The following is a 12,607-nucleotide window of genomic DNA, read 5'->3' as shown; positions in this document are numbered from 1 at the left end:
CTGGGAACCCTTCTTTGTATTTAAGCCAGTCCTGACAATAAAGATAAGGGCTTTGATCAGACACGTGCCAAGGCCCCATATTTTCCTTTGCAGCCCTGTTCTTTCTCAGGAGTTCTCGTCCTCCAGTTCGGATCCACAGTGGGTTCAGCAGGCAGGAGTGCGAACCCACCCCAAGGTGTTCTGCCCATGCAGACAAGGCGCCGGTCTGCGTGCAGGCAGGAACACTACATTTAATGGCTGAGTAGTACTCCATTGTGTAAATGTACCACAGTTTCTGTATCCATTCCTCTATTGAGGGACATCTGGGTTCTTTCCAGCTTCTGGCTATTATAAATAAGGCTGCTATGAACATAGTGGAGCAAGTGTCCTTATTACCAGTTGGAAGATCTTCTGGGTATATGCCCAGAAGAGGTATAGCAGGATCCTCCGGTAGTACTATGTCTAATTTTCTGAGGAACCGCCAGACTGATTTCCAGAGTGGTTGAACAAGCTTGCAATCCCACCAGCAATGGAGGAGTGTTCCTATTTCTCCGCAACCTCGCCAGCATCTGCTGTCACCTGAATCTTTAATCTTGGCCATTCTGACTGGTGTGAGATGGAATCTCAGGGTTGTTTTGATTTGCATTTCCCTGATGGCTAAGGATGTTGAACATTTTTTCAGGTGTTTCTCAACCATTCGATATTCCTCAGTTGAGAGTTCTTTATTTAGCTCTGTACCCCATTTTTTAATGGGTTTATTTGAGTTTTTGGAGTCCAGTTTCTTGAGCTCTTTGTATATATTGGATATAAGTCCTCTATCTGATTTAGGATTGGTAAAAATCCTTTCCCAATCTGTTGGTGGCCTTTTTGTCTTGTTGACAGTGTCTTTTGCCTTACAAAAGCTTTGCAGTTTTATGAGGTCCCATTTGTCAATTCTTGATTTTACAGCACAAGCCATTGGTGTTCTGTTGAGGAATTTTTTCCCTGTGCCCATATCTTCGAGGTTTTTCCCCACTTTCTCCTCTATCAATTTCAGTGTCTCTGGTTTTATGTGGAGGTCTTTGATCCACTTAGACTTGAGCTTGATCAAGACATTTGTAAATCTTAACTATAGAGACGTAATATACTCTATATATAGTAGGTGGAATAACATTTTTTAAGCTCTATGGGTAAAAATATGAACGAAGAAGGCAAAGAAAATATTATGGCACCACTTTCCTACAAGATTCAGAGTTCAGGACACTGTAAAAATTAAATAATTTTAAAACTAAGATTTTCACAGACACAGAACAGACAAACATGACAGAGGGAAGCTTCTTGTTGGGAGGAGAGAGTTTGATGGGGGAGGTAGTGAGAAGATGCAGGTATGGTAGAAACATTCAGAATGGTTTACATACATGTATTAAACTAAAGGAAAACAAATTAATTTTTTAACTTAAGAGTTACCACAGTGGCATGTGATTCATTATGTTCATATCAGCCTTATCTGTGACAGCCAGAAGCTGGAAACAACTCACATGCGCCACAACAGAAGAATGGATACAGAAAATGTGATTCATTTACACAGTGGAGTACTGTTCAGCTATTAGGAACGAGGACATCCTGAGCTTTGCAGGCAAATGGATGGAACTAGAAAATACTATCCTGGGTAAGGTAACTCAGACCCAAAAGGACATGCATGGTATGAACTCACTAATAGGTGTATATTAGCCACAAATGTACAGACTACCTAGGATATAATCCACAGAAGTTATCCTCAAGAAAGTTAACAAGCTGAAGGGCCCAAGTGAGGATGCCTCAATCTCACTTGGGAGGGAGAAGAAAGCAGAGAAAACAGAGGCAGAGAGAGGGAGAGACCTGGGTGGGAGAGCAGACTGGGAGGGGAGAGGGGGAACATGATCAGGTATGAGGGCAGGGGCAAGGCAGAAACAGAAGGGAAGCCCTGAAGGCCAGCAAAATTAATGGATATGCCACCTGGGGTTGGGGGGGAGGGGGAGAAGATCCTCTAGAATGTACAAGAAATCTGGGAAGTGAGAGACTCTCAGGAATCTAAGGGAGGGACCTTAGATGAAATGCTTAACAGTGAGAAGAGGGAACTTGTAGAGTCTACTTCCAGTAGAAAGATAGTGCATCCAGTGGAGGGACGGGGTTGCCATCCCACAGCCAAAATCTCTGACCCAGAATTGTTCATCTAAAAGAACTGCAAGAAAGAAAATGGAGAAGAGACTGGGGAGAAACTCTTTTCTCCAGTGACCAGCCCAACTTGGGATCTATCTGAAGGGGAGGCTCCAAGGACTGACACTATTACTGATGCTATAGTATGCTTACAGACATGAGTCTAACATGACTATCCTCTGAAATGCCCAACAAACAACTGACTTAAGACAAAAACAGATACTTACACCCAACCAATGGATTGAAGTTGGGGACCCCTGTGGTTGAATTAGGAAAAGGCTGGAAGAAGTTGAGGAGGAGGGCTACCCCGTAGGAAAACCAGCAGTCTCAACTAACCCAAAGCTCTGAGATCTCTCAGACTCTGAGCCACCAATCAGACAACATACACAAGCTGATATGAGGCCCCCAACACATATACAGCAGAGGACTGCCTGGTCTGGCCTCAGTGAGAGAAGATGCACCTAACCCTCCAGAGACTTGAGGCCCCAGGGAGTGGGGAGGCCTCACCTGAGGTGTCCTAGAGTGAGGGTGTGGGACCATCCTCTTGGAGACAAAGGGAAGGAGTAATGGGATGAGGAGCTGTGGGAGGGCTGACCAGGAGGGGGCATAATGACTGGACTGTAAAAAAATAAAAGTAATTTTTAAGCAAAGTGTCAAATTTCAATTTCTAAATAGTACTGCATTTTTAAAATCCCAAGTATAAGAAACCATGTTCCACACATCAGAAGTTATAATTCAAAAAGCTACTTCATAAACTCAGTCCAAACAGAAAGCCATAATTTGAGTCTCGAAGTTTTCTGATTAGAAGCTATTGCTTTGAGACTCCTAAAATTTAAGTGTACGTGTGAAGGGCAGAAAGAAGTGTTTCCAAAACAAAAGAAGCTTTCAGAAAAACAACTCACAGAAAATACAGGGAAACCATTCTAGCCTCATACACAGACAATGGGCTGCTGATTTAGAAAATAGAAGTACAAGAGTGGGCAATGACAGATTAAAACTCATTAAAAGTAAATCAGCTCACTGTATATCCTCAGCTAAAAGGAAAATGACTCTTTTGTAAACAGGAGTATGCTCTTTCCCCCTTTTCAAATGCAATAATCCTGCAAGGTACTTCTGGAGTATTTTAATGTCTATTCTTATTCCTCTAGTGTTCTATTCTACAGGAAAAAGAACGAGCCAAGGAATCTAGCCACTCAGGACACAGGAGAAACTATGCAGAAGAAACTTTATTTGACCATCAGCCACTGGGCTGAAACCAAAGGCAGACAATACTGTCGTTGTGGTCTCTTTGGGGGTTGTCTGTGGAATTCTAATTAACCAATGCTCGTTTCCTTTTCAGATATCAGAAGCAAAAACACAATCTGACTTAAGTTCCCTAGGAATTTGGAAGGAAAATATGAATTTATCTGTGGCATGCATTAGCAGAGACTCCCTGCAGATCCTTCAGGAGCCTGTTGAAGCGTCAGTTTAGAACACTTTTTTAAGTCTTGAAATTGAAATGCCAATCAGCAGTGGAACCCCCTAGAATATACAGACTCTTTAAAAATGTTCATTTTAGTGTCTTAGAGCTGAAGAAAATACATTCTAGATGATAAATACCTTAAGCAAAAAATATCCCTACTATGAGTCCCTTAGCCAATGACTCTCTCTTGAACTCTGATTATCTGAGGGGTAGAGGGCAGTTCATTCATTAGTCCAACCCAAGATTTGCCAGAGCAGTGATGAACAGGATAGTCAATAATATTTAAGAAAATTTCTGGTGCATTCTGGAGGGTCTCCCAAACCTTCTATCTCCCGAGGTTGCCAGTGTAGACTTAGGGAGTGGCAGAAAAACTGAACAGCTAATGTAAGTGAAGAACTATGAAAAGTAAGTGCTCACCCCTGCCCCGGCTGCTGAGCCATTAATAACAACAGTACCAGAGGCATGAGAGGAGAGGATGCACAGATGCATTTGATGGTGTCCTTTGGTCTTTAATAAAGCATCACGTCTGCATGCTTCTGCCCCCCTTTATTGAAAATAGATTATTTTCTCATACATTAATCCTCCCTCTACTCCTCCCAGTTTCCCTCCATCTCTCCTCCCTTTGAGATCCCTTTCTGTCATTAGAAAAGAACAGGACTCTTAAGAGATAGCAACCAAACATGACAATGAGGTAGATCAAAAACTATCATATCAATGTTGAGCATCACAATCCAGCCAAAGTATCCTTTTTATTATCAATTTATTTATTTATTCATTTTACACACAAATCAAAGCCCCCCTCCCTCCTCTTTTTCCAGTCCTACCCTCCCACTGCCTTCTCCCATTCCCCTGTATCTTCTCCTTAGAGAAGGAAAGCTCCCCCATCCTCCATGTACCAACCTGTCCTGCCACTTCAAGACTATCAGGATAAAAGCACATCCTCTCCCACTTAGACCAGACAAGGCAGCCAAGCTAGGGGAAAGGGATCTAAATGCAGACAACAGGGTCCGAGCCAAGACACACACTGCTCCGAGTCTAACAGGAGTGTCTTAGTTAGGATTTCTATCAATGTGATGAAATACCATGACCAAAATGCAAGCTGGGGGGAAAAGGGGGGGGTTATTCAGCTTACACTTCCATATCACCATTAATCACTGAAGGAAGTCAGGACAGGAACTCAAACAGGAGGAAGGAACTGATGCAAAGGACGTGGAAGTGTGCCACTTACTAGTTAGCTTCCCTGGCTTGCTTCAGCCTGCTTTTTTACAGAACTCAGGTACCAGCCCAGGGATGGAATCACCTACAATGGGCTGGGCCCTTCCCATCAATCATGTAGACCCCATGCTTGCTTCTTTGGTCTGTGTAAGCTCATATCCATCTTGCTTATTTGATTCCAAGGACTTTGTTCTCCTGGTATCCTCCATTCCTTCTGGCTTTTATTATCTTCACAGGATTCCCTGAGCTCTGAGAGGAGAGATTTGATGGAGACCTGCCATTTAGACTCTCTCTCCATTTCATGTTTGGCTGTGGGTCTCTGCATCTGGTACAGGAGGAAGCTTCTCTGATGATGACTGGATAAGGCCCTTATCTATGGATATAGCAAAATGTCATTAGGAGTCATTTTAATGATACTTTTTTCTTGACCAGTAGTGTTTGGTCTTACCCTGTTTCTCAGTTATATAGTCTCAGGTTCTTGACTACTCCAGCCGTGTCGGGTATGGGTTCTTCTCTTGCAGTGGGCCTTAGATCAAGTCAGACATCAGTTAGCTACTCCCATAAGTTCTTTGCCCCCATTGCCTTAGTATGTTATGCAGACAGGAATATTTTAGATCAAAGGTTTTGTGGGTAGGTTGGGGTCCACATTTTTCTTTCATTGGCCTATAGAAAAACTAGAATGTAGGGTTGAAGGCTCCATATAGACACAGCTTGACTTTTCCATATTCAGTGAATTGTATGGGTTTTGTCCTCGGCAATGGGACCACATTGTCATTGTCTGTATGCACAGGATGATTCTTAAGTAATCAACATGATGCGGGGAATCTGAATTCAGTGTTTGTTTTTATATGTTTGTCAGCGCCAGTCTTTAAAACCTACAAAGTCTGCATAAAATTTTGAACCCAATACAGATGTCCCCACATACTATGAGAATCACAAAATATAAAACACACCACATCCTATATGATGTGTTAGTTCCGGGCACCTGCTCATTTGGAAAACATCTGTGCATGGCTGAAACCAACATGGCTCAAACACAGAAGGCCCATAGACACCCAGACAGGCTGGTGTCTGCTTCTGCTTGTGAATTATTCTGAGGCAATATCTTGATGTTAACATGCTTTCTCAGGCTTCTGTAATTATTCCACTAGGCTTCATCAAGCTGGCTTTCACTTGGGACACAATTACCATACATAATTAGTTGTAGGCAAACGTCTGCCCTTCCATTGGGTAGTTACAGCATTGTCATGTTCCAAAACACAAAACTCTCTATTCAGGGATACACTTGATATGATGTTGCTAAAATAATTAGTATACTCGGGGGGGGGGGTTGTTGGTGGTGATGCTCATATGTTTTTTGTTTGTTTGTTTGTTTGTTTTTAACATATAAAAGCATCACTTTCTCACCAGAAACTTTTCATTCTTAGGAAACTTTCTACCATAACAACCCAAGAATTAAAATCAAAGGTAATTGGAGCACTGTGCTCCATAGGAACATATTGCAATATGGAACTATCTCTCTTTGGCATTATCTAGTAAGCTAGGGGTAAGGAATTCCACTCTCTCTCTCTCTCTCCCCCCAGTTAGTAAGTCTGTGCTCACACCATAACTGGAGAATTTCAACTGCAGGCACTCAACTAGTAACAATGTAATAGTATACAAACAGATTAAAAGCAAGTAACAGTCTATGGCATTCAACATAATGCACAACCCAAACCAGAGCTCAAAGACCTTCAGCCCTCACTTGTAGCAATCAAAATATTTCATGAAACTTAAAATTATAGATAGATAGATAGATAGATAGATAGATAGATAGATAGATAGATAGATAGATAGATGGATGGATAGATAGATTAGATTAGATTATGAAGGCTAAAATATATTTCCTGTTTGAAATGGGAAGTTTTAAAAGGCCCTGAACTGCTCTGGCATCTCTTCATGCTTCTGTGGTCAAACCTCAGGAAACTTGATGGAGAAGTCCACATTGCAGAGCTGAGAGAGGTTCATGTTTCTTTGCTTTGCCCAGTGAGAAAGTAACTTAGAAGCTGACCAGGCAGGTTCTCTGAAGGACTCTTAAGTGTGGTTTAATAGTTGCAGCAAGTCCCAAAAGATAATTATCTTCAATGGCTCTCTTGTGATTCCTTTTGATAGTGAATTTTAATTAGTAGAATTAAGAAACAACAATAGATAGAAACATTTTATTTAAGTCATAGTTTAAATGATAACCTTGGGACCCACTTCAGGGCCCAGTTCCATAGATCCATGAGCGATAAGACTGCTTTCTCCATTCCATCTCTCCTAGATACAATTTGATGGCTCCCTATCGCCTCCTACATGCCACAGTCTTAGCCTCATGGACCATCTCCTTCATCAGATTAAGAACCTTCAAAATCAGGGATTATATAGCTCTACAATCAGTCACACTGCTCACAATGCTGCCTACACTAAAGTGTGCTTCTGAAGAGGATAAAGGCATGAATGAATAGCTGAATATTCATCTTACTTCCACATGTTTCTCTGAAGCAATCAAAATTTGTTCTTGTGATGAATAGCTGCCATTCTAGGATTCTACAAACTTTAAGAATGAGAGAGAAAGGATGTTAACGATAAAGTCATGTATTCTGGCTTGGGTTTTTTGGGTTTTAGTTTTTGGTTTTGTTTGTTTGTTTGTTTGTTTTGGTTTGGTTTTTGTTTTTTTGTTTTTGTTTTTTGTTTTTTTTTTTCAGGTTTCCAGGAATACTAAGTTGCTGGGCATGAATGCACAGATCTATCATCACAGTCTCCTAAAGTTAGAGGCAGAAGACCAAAACGTCCGGCCCAATCCAGGTTATATATCAAGGTCATGCCTCAAGGAGAGAGAAAAAAAATATATAAAAGATCAGGTTTCTACTGACACCGTGTACTCCAGGGAGTAGCAAGGAAGGACCAATGCCAAAGCTGGATCTGACAAGTGTTGGTGAGCAGAACTACCTTCCAAAGCAAGATGTAGATTTGAGCTAGATGAACAAAAGGATTCAGGACTGCTAAGGGGAGCACAGAGATGAAGCTATGACCCATGTGTCACAAGTCCATCATTTCTAAACAGCCAATCAAGAGAACCAGAATAGTCCTCTGCACAGAGAACTGAAAGTTTATCTTACTGAAGAAACACTTTCATCCTTCCAGCCATAAAACAGCTAACTTCAAGCTGATCACACCCATCATCTTGCACTGCCGTGTCCTTATAGACACTAGCAAATTGGGTGACATTAGTTCCCAAGTCAGGGATGGTAGAATTGATATCTAATGTGGAACTTCTCAGGACAGAGCTGAGACAAAGAAAGAACAAAGAAATAAAGGATGTCGTTCCTAGAACAGCTACTTCATAATTACTGCTTAACAGAAATTTTAGTTTTAACCAAGTTAACAGCTAGGATAATTATAGTGAACTTGTCAAAACTTTTCCATGTTTGTTATTTTCTGACAGGCAGCCATTCCTCCATTTTCTTCTGAAGCCTTGGGGGTTGAAATGGGGTGAAGCCCTTACCTTAAAGGCTGAATAAAATATACCTTTCAAAGGCAGGGATTTTTTTTTTTTTTTTTTTTTTTTGCCCTGTCTTTCTGAGATCCATCTTTGTACCCAAGATGCCTGTGAAGCAGAGAACCATGTGTTCTAGGGGACATTGTTTGCAAACCAAAGAGAGAATTCAAAATTACAGGTCAGAGTCATTTGCTTGCAGTTATAATGAAAATTCATGGTTAGATTTCAGAGTACTGCTTGATCATTAAAGCATTGTTTGTGGCACTTTACCTGAAAAATTAGATAATGGACTCTTAATTTCTCATCTCCAAAGCAGTTCTGAGAGGAATAAAAAAAATAATTATAAGAGGTAAGTTGGTAAGGTTCAGAAGAACAGAACCAATGCCCTCAGGGCTATAAAAATACCTCCTAATGGGGAGGATGGGTCAGGGGCAGCTGCTGCATCCCACCATAGGACTCAGCTATAGACAGGAGAGAGCTTCAGGCAAACACTGCACACAGGATGAGATATACCCTGCTCTGGGTAGTGTCAGACTTTCTGAAATCTAACATTAACTTCATTGCTTACTCCAAGATACACTCAACCCTAGAAGAGGTCTCCATTTATCCTGACCCTTGTGACCTCAGTTTTGTCAGTAAACTGTAGCTCCAAGAAAATCATGAATAAATGGAAGATGTGAGCAGAGCCACTAGGGCTATGAACTAAATATATTTATATGCATAAAGTGCTTAGAATAAGATCAAAGCATGTTAATTGGCTTCCACCATGATCATAGCCACTTTAGATTATCAGACTTCAAAGGCAAAGAAAGAAATAAAAGTATTCTAGGTATCTTGACAGAAAAATAATCCACAGGGAGAAGAAGAGGTCAACTTTGCGTTATTCCACCAGACTATCTCACTCTCAAGTCAAAGTCAACAGAACACTCTTTACAACATAATAAAGGACATCTTGTGTAACCAAGAACAATCTATCTGCTCAGCCTAGTGTTGTAAGCATAGAGGCATGCTGCTGCCATTTTCAAGTACATAAGGACACCAAAGAAAAGAAAAGCCTAATCCCCTCACTAAGAAAATAAATAAAATTAAATGCATGACAATAAGATCCAACCGACCTAGCGCTAAATTAAAAAAAATAAATAAACTCAATAATGAGAAAGTCATAGGAAAGGAATAGCACTGTGCAATGCATTCATTTAAGCAGAGAACTAACTCAAAATGATCAACAGAAACTAGTGCATCCCCACAATGCTGATGAAGAAAACAATTCAAACCCAAACCAGGGCATGCAGAGAAAAGAAGAAAGGGAAAGGAATTGTGCTTGTCAATTCATTTTGCCTAGCAGGCTTCCTCCCCATCTACACAGCTTGAAATGTGTAATTAAATAGTCTGACTGCCATATCTTTTTAAAAAGATTTTATTTTTTTATTTTTACTTGTAGGTGTGTGTGTGTGTGTGTGTATGTGTTCATATGCGTGTGTTCATCTCTGCAGCTGCCTGCAGAGGCCAGAGAGGGTGCTGGATCCCTTGCAGCTGAACTTTTACAAGCAGTTGTGAGACACTGAGCATGGGGACTTAGAACACAGCTCCAGGCTTCTGCACAAACAGCAAGTCCTGTTAACCACTGAGCCATCTCTCCAGCCCCAGGACTACAATCTTGCAGAAGTCTTTATCCTATTAATGGGTGGGTATGCAACTGCCTTCTTTGTTGATAGAAAAAAAAAAAAATCACTACTAATCCCATGAATTTCATTTCAGCTTCTTTTTCTCCTAAAATTTAAATGAATCTAAATAAACTGCAACTTGAAAATCTGGGGCATTTGCAGGCTTAGTGTGATTTGTGTTATTTCCATCTTTTTAACTTATCCATCCCAACTGCCCATTAGCTCTGAATAATTCCAAGTGAAGAATGACGAGCTTCACTTTATTTTTGACTCTTGAAAAATAATGTGAGATTCCTAGGCGCACACAAAAACCTCTTTACTCTTTCACTCAGACCTTCACCAGGGCTTCTGTCCTGTTTACTGACCTCTTTCTTGTATATATAATTAGTTGATGGCATGGTCTTCATCAGAAGGTGAGCTGAAGTGCTAATGGTCACTCATTTGCCCAACTCAGTGTGATCCTTCAAATATTTCTTTTGGCCCCTACCTGCTTACCAGAACCACCTTAGAAAGTTTATATTGTGGACTGTTGATGTATTGGATAACATGTATGAATGAATATGCAGAACAGAGTCACCTCATAGCTGACCAAACAGAAGGAAGGATTGGTTCTCCTAGGATACGAGGGTCATTGGCTAGTTTGAACTTACTCACCATTATGACTTATTATCATTGTTAAGGTTTCTATTACTGTGACCAAACACTATGACCAAGGCAGTTTATAAAAGAAAGCATTTAATTGGGCTCATATTTTCTGAGGGTTGGAGTTCATGATGGCAGAGCAAAGGCATGATGAGGAGCAGCTGGGACCTCACATCTTGATCCAAAATCAGAACACAAAGTACAACATAGAAAGAGTATGTTGGGAATGGTGCAACTTTTGAAACTCAAAGTTTACCCCCAGTGTCCAACTGTCTCCAGCAAAGCCACACTTCTTAAGCTTTCCCAAACAGTTCCACCAACTAGGAACCAAGTATTCAAACATAGGAGAATCTGAGGACCACTCTCATCCAAGTCACCATGCTCACTTCATTTGATTGGGTTTGGGAGTATGCCTTCTTGACAATATTTCATATTATATAAAAGATTTCACATCCTCTGAATGCAAAAGGAAATTGGTTTGATTCCTGGTCTCATGAACCTTGTTCCCCATCCAGGTTTCTTTGTTTGCTTGTTTGTTTGTTTGTTTGTTTTGTTTTTAGGTCTAGGGACTATTTTGGTCCTTGACCATGCTGCCCTCTCTAAACTCAGTTTTATAGCCTTTCTGATAACCTGCTTTGACATAGAACCCTTTTTACATAGATTAGTTTAATTCATTTAAATCCAAGATATGGCCAGTATTCCATCCATTGTGTTTCATGACATGTAATAAGAGATTACACATTAGTATCAGCAAACACATCTCTGAAAGCCAGAGCCAACATTTGGATCATTGGATGTTAATCTTAGAAGCTAAGAATTTAAAGGGGGGGGGGAAGAACGAAAAGCTATAAGAACCCCAAACAGGCCATTTGACTAAGGCTCTTCTGAGTTAAGGTATCAAATATTTTTCTTAAACTTTTAATTAATCTGCAAGATGACAACATTTCAAATTTTACTTCTGACCACTAAGATAAATGGTTTTCAAATAATCACTGAGGAGAGAGACGTAGGAGGTTAAAATGAACCTTTCATTTAGCTCCTGTCACACATCTGCTCCTGAAAACTTTGTTTTGAACTCCAATTTATTTTCTTTAATTTCTGAAAGAACAAATCAGAATATCAAAGGGATAAGGGTCCTACGTTTCTGACTCATACTCTAGCAAGAAATAACAAAATTTTCTACGACATGTTTACAACTTAGTAGGCAGACACAAAAACTAATATTTCAGTCCAGTGATATCCAATATCTATTATAATGCATTTAAGGATCTGCAAGATAGAGGTTTTTTTTTTTTCAAACCGTGCCAATCAAAAAGAGCTAAAACAATAATGCTTAATTCTTTTCTAAGTTTTATATCAATTACCTATTATTCCTGTGAGAATTGAGCCTCTTCAAAGATAACCACCCCACACCCCTTATTCTTGACTATCTTATTAATTTTGACATTTCTTCCTTTTATATATCAAAGTAGCAATAGCAACACTATCAGATTCATCAACTAGTGAAAGATGCTTCCAACTTGAAATCTAATTAATTTTTCATGTTCATTATCTTTTAAGAGCATTTCCTACAAAAGGGCATTATTGGCTCCTCTTTGCATAATAACTGCAGGAGTCATACTTATCCATTTTCCTTTTTTTTAAATAGGTTAGGATAGACCTTAAATACTTAAACTCACAGTTCTTGCCAATGACTTTTGAAAGGATAAGTATTAAGTATGTAGGTGTATAATGTGCTACAAAGATCACATCCATTAGAGCAAGAAGCTCAGTAAGGGATGAGTTTCAAGAATTTTCAGAAGTACATAGTTATTGTAAGGAACAGCAAGTGTGTCACATGAAATGTACTCATGTGTATTGGCCTTGTTTTTTAAAAAAATCCAGAGAAAAACTATTTTAATTAAAATGTAATATATATATATATATATATATATATATATATATATATAT

Source organism: Mus pahari, chromosome 8, assembly GCF_900095145.1.
Source record: "Mus pahari chromosome 8, PAHARI_EIJ_v1.1, whole genome shotgun sequence".
NCBI classification, from domain to species: Eukaryota; Metazoa; Chordata; class Mammalia; order Rodentia; family Muridae; genus Mus; species Mus pahari.
Note: the sequence above shows the minus strand (reverse complement) of the source record.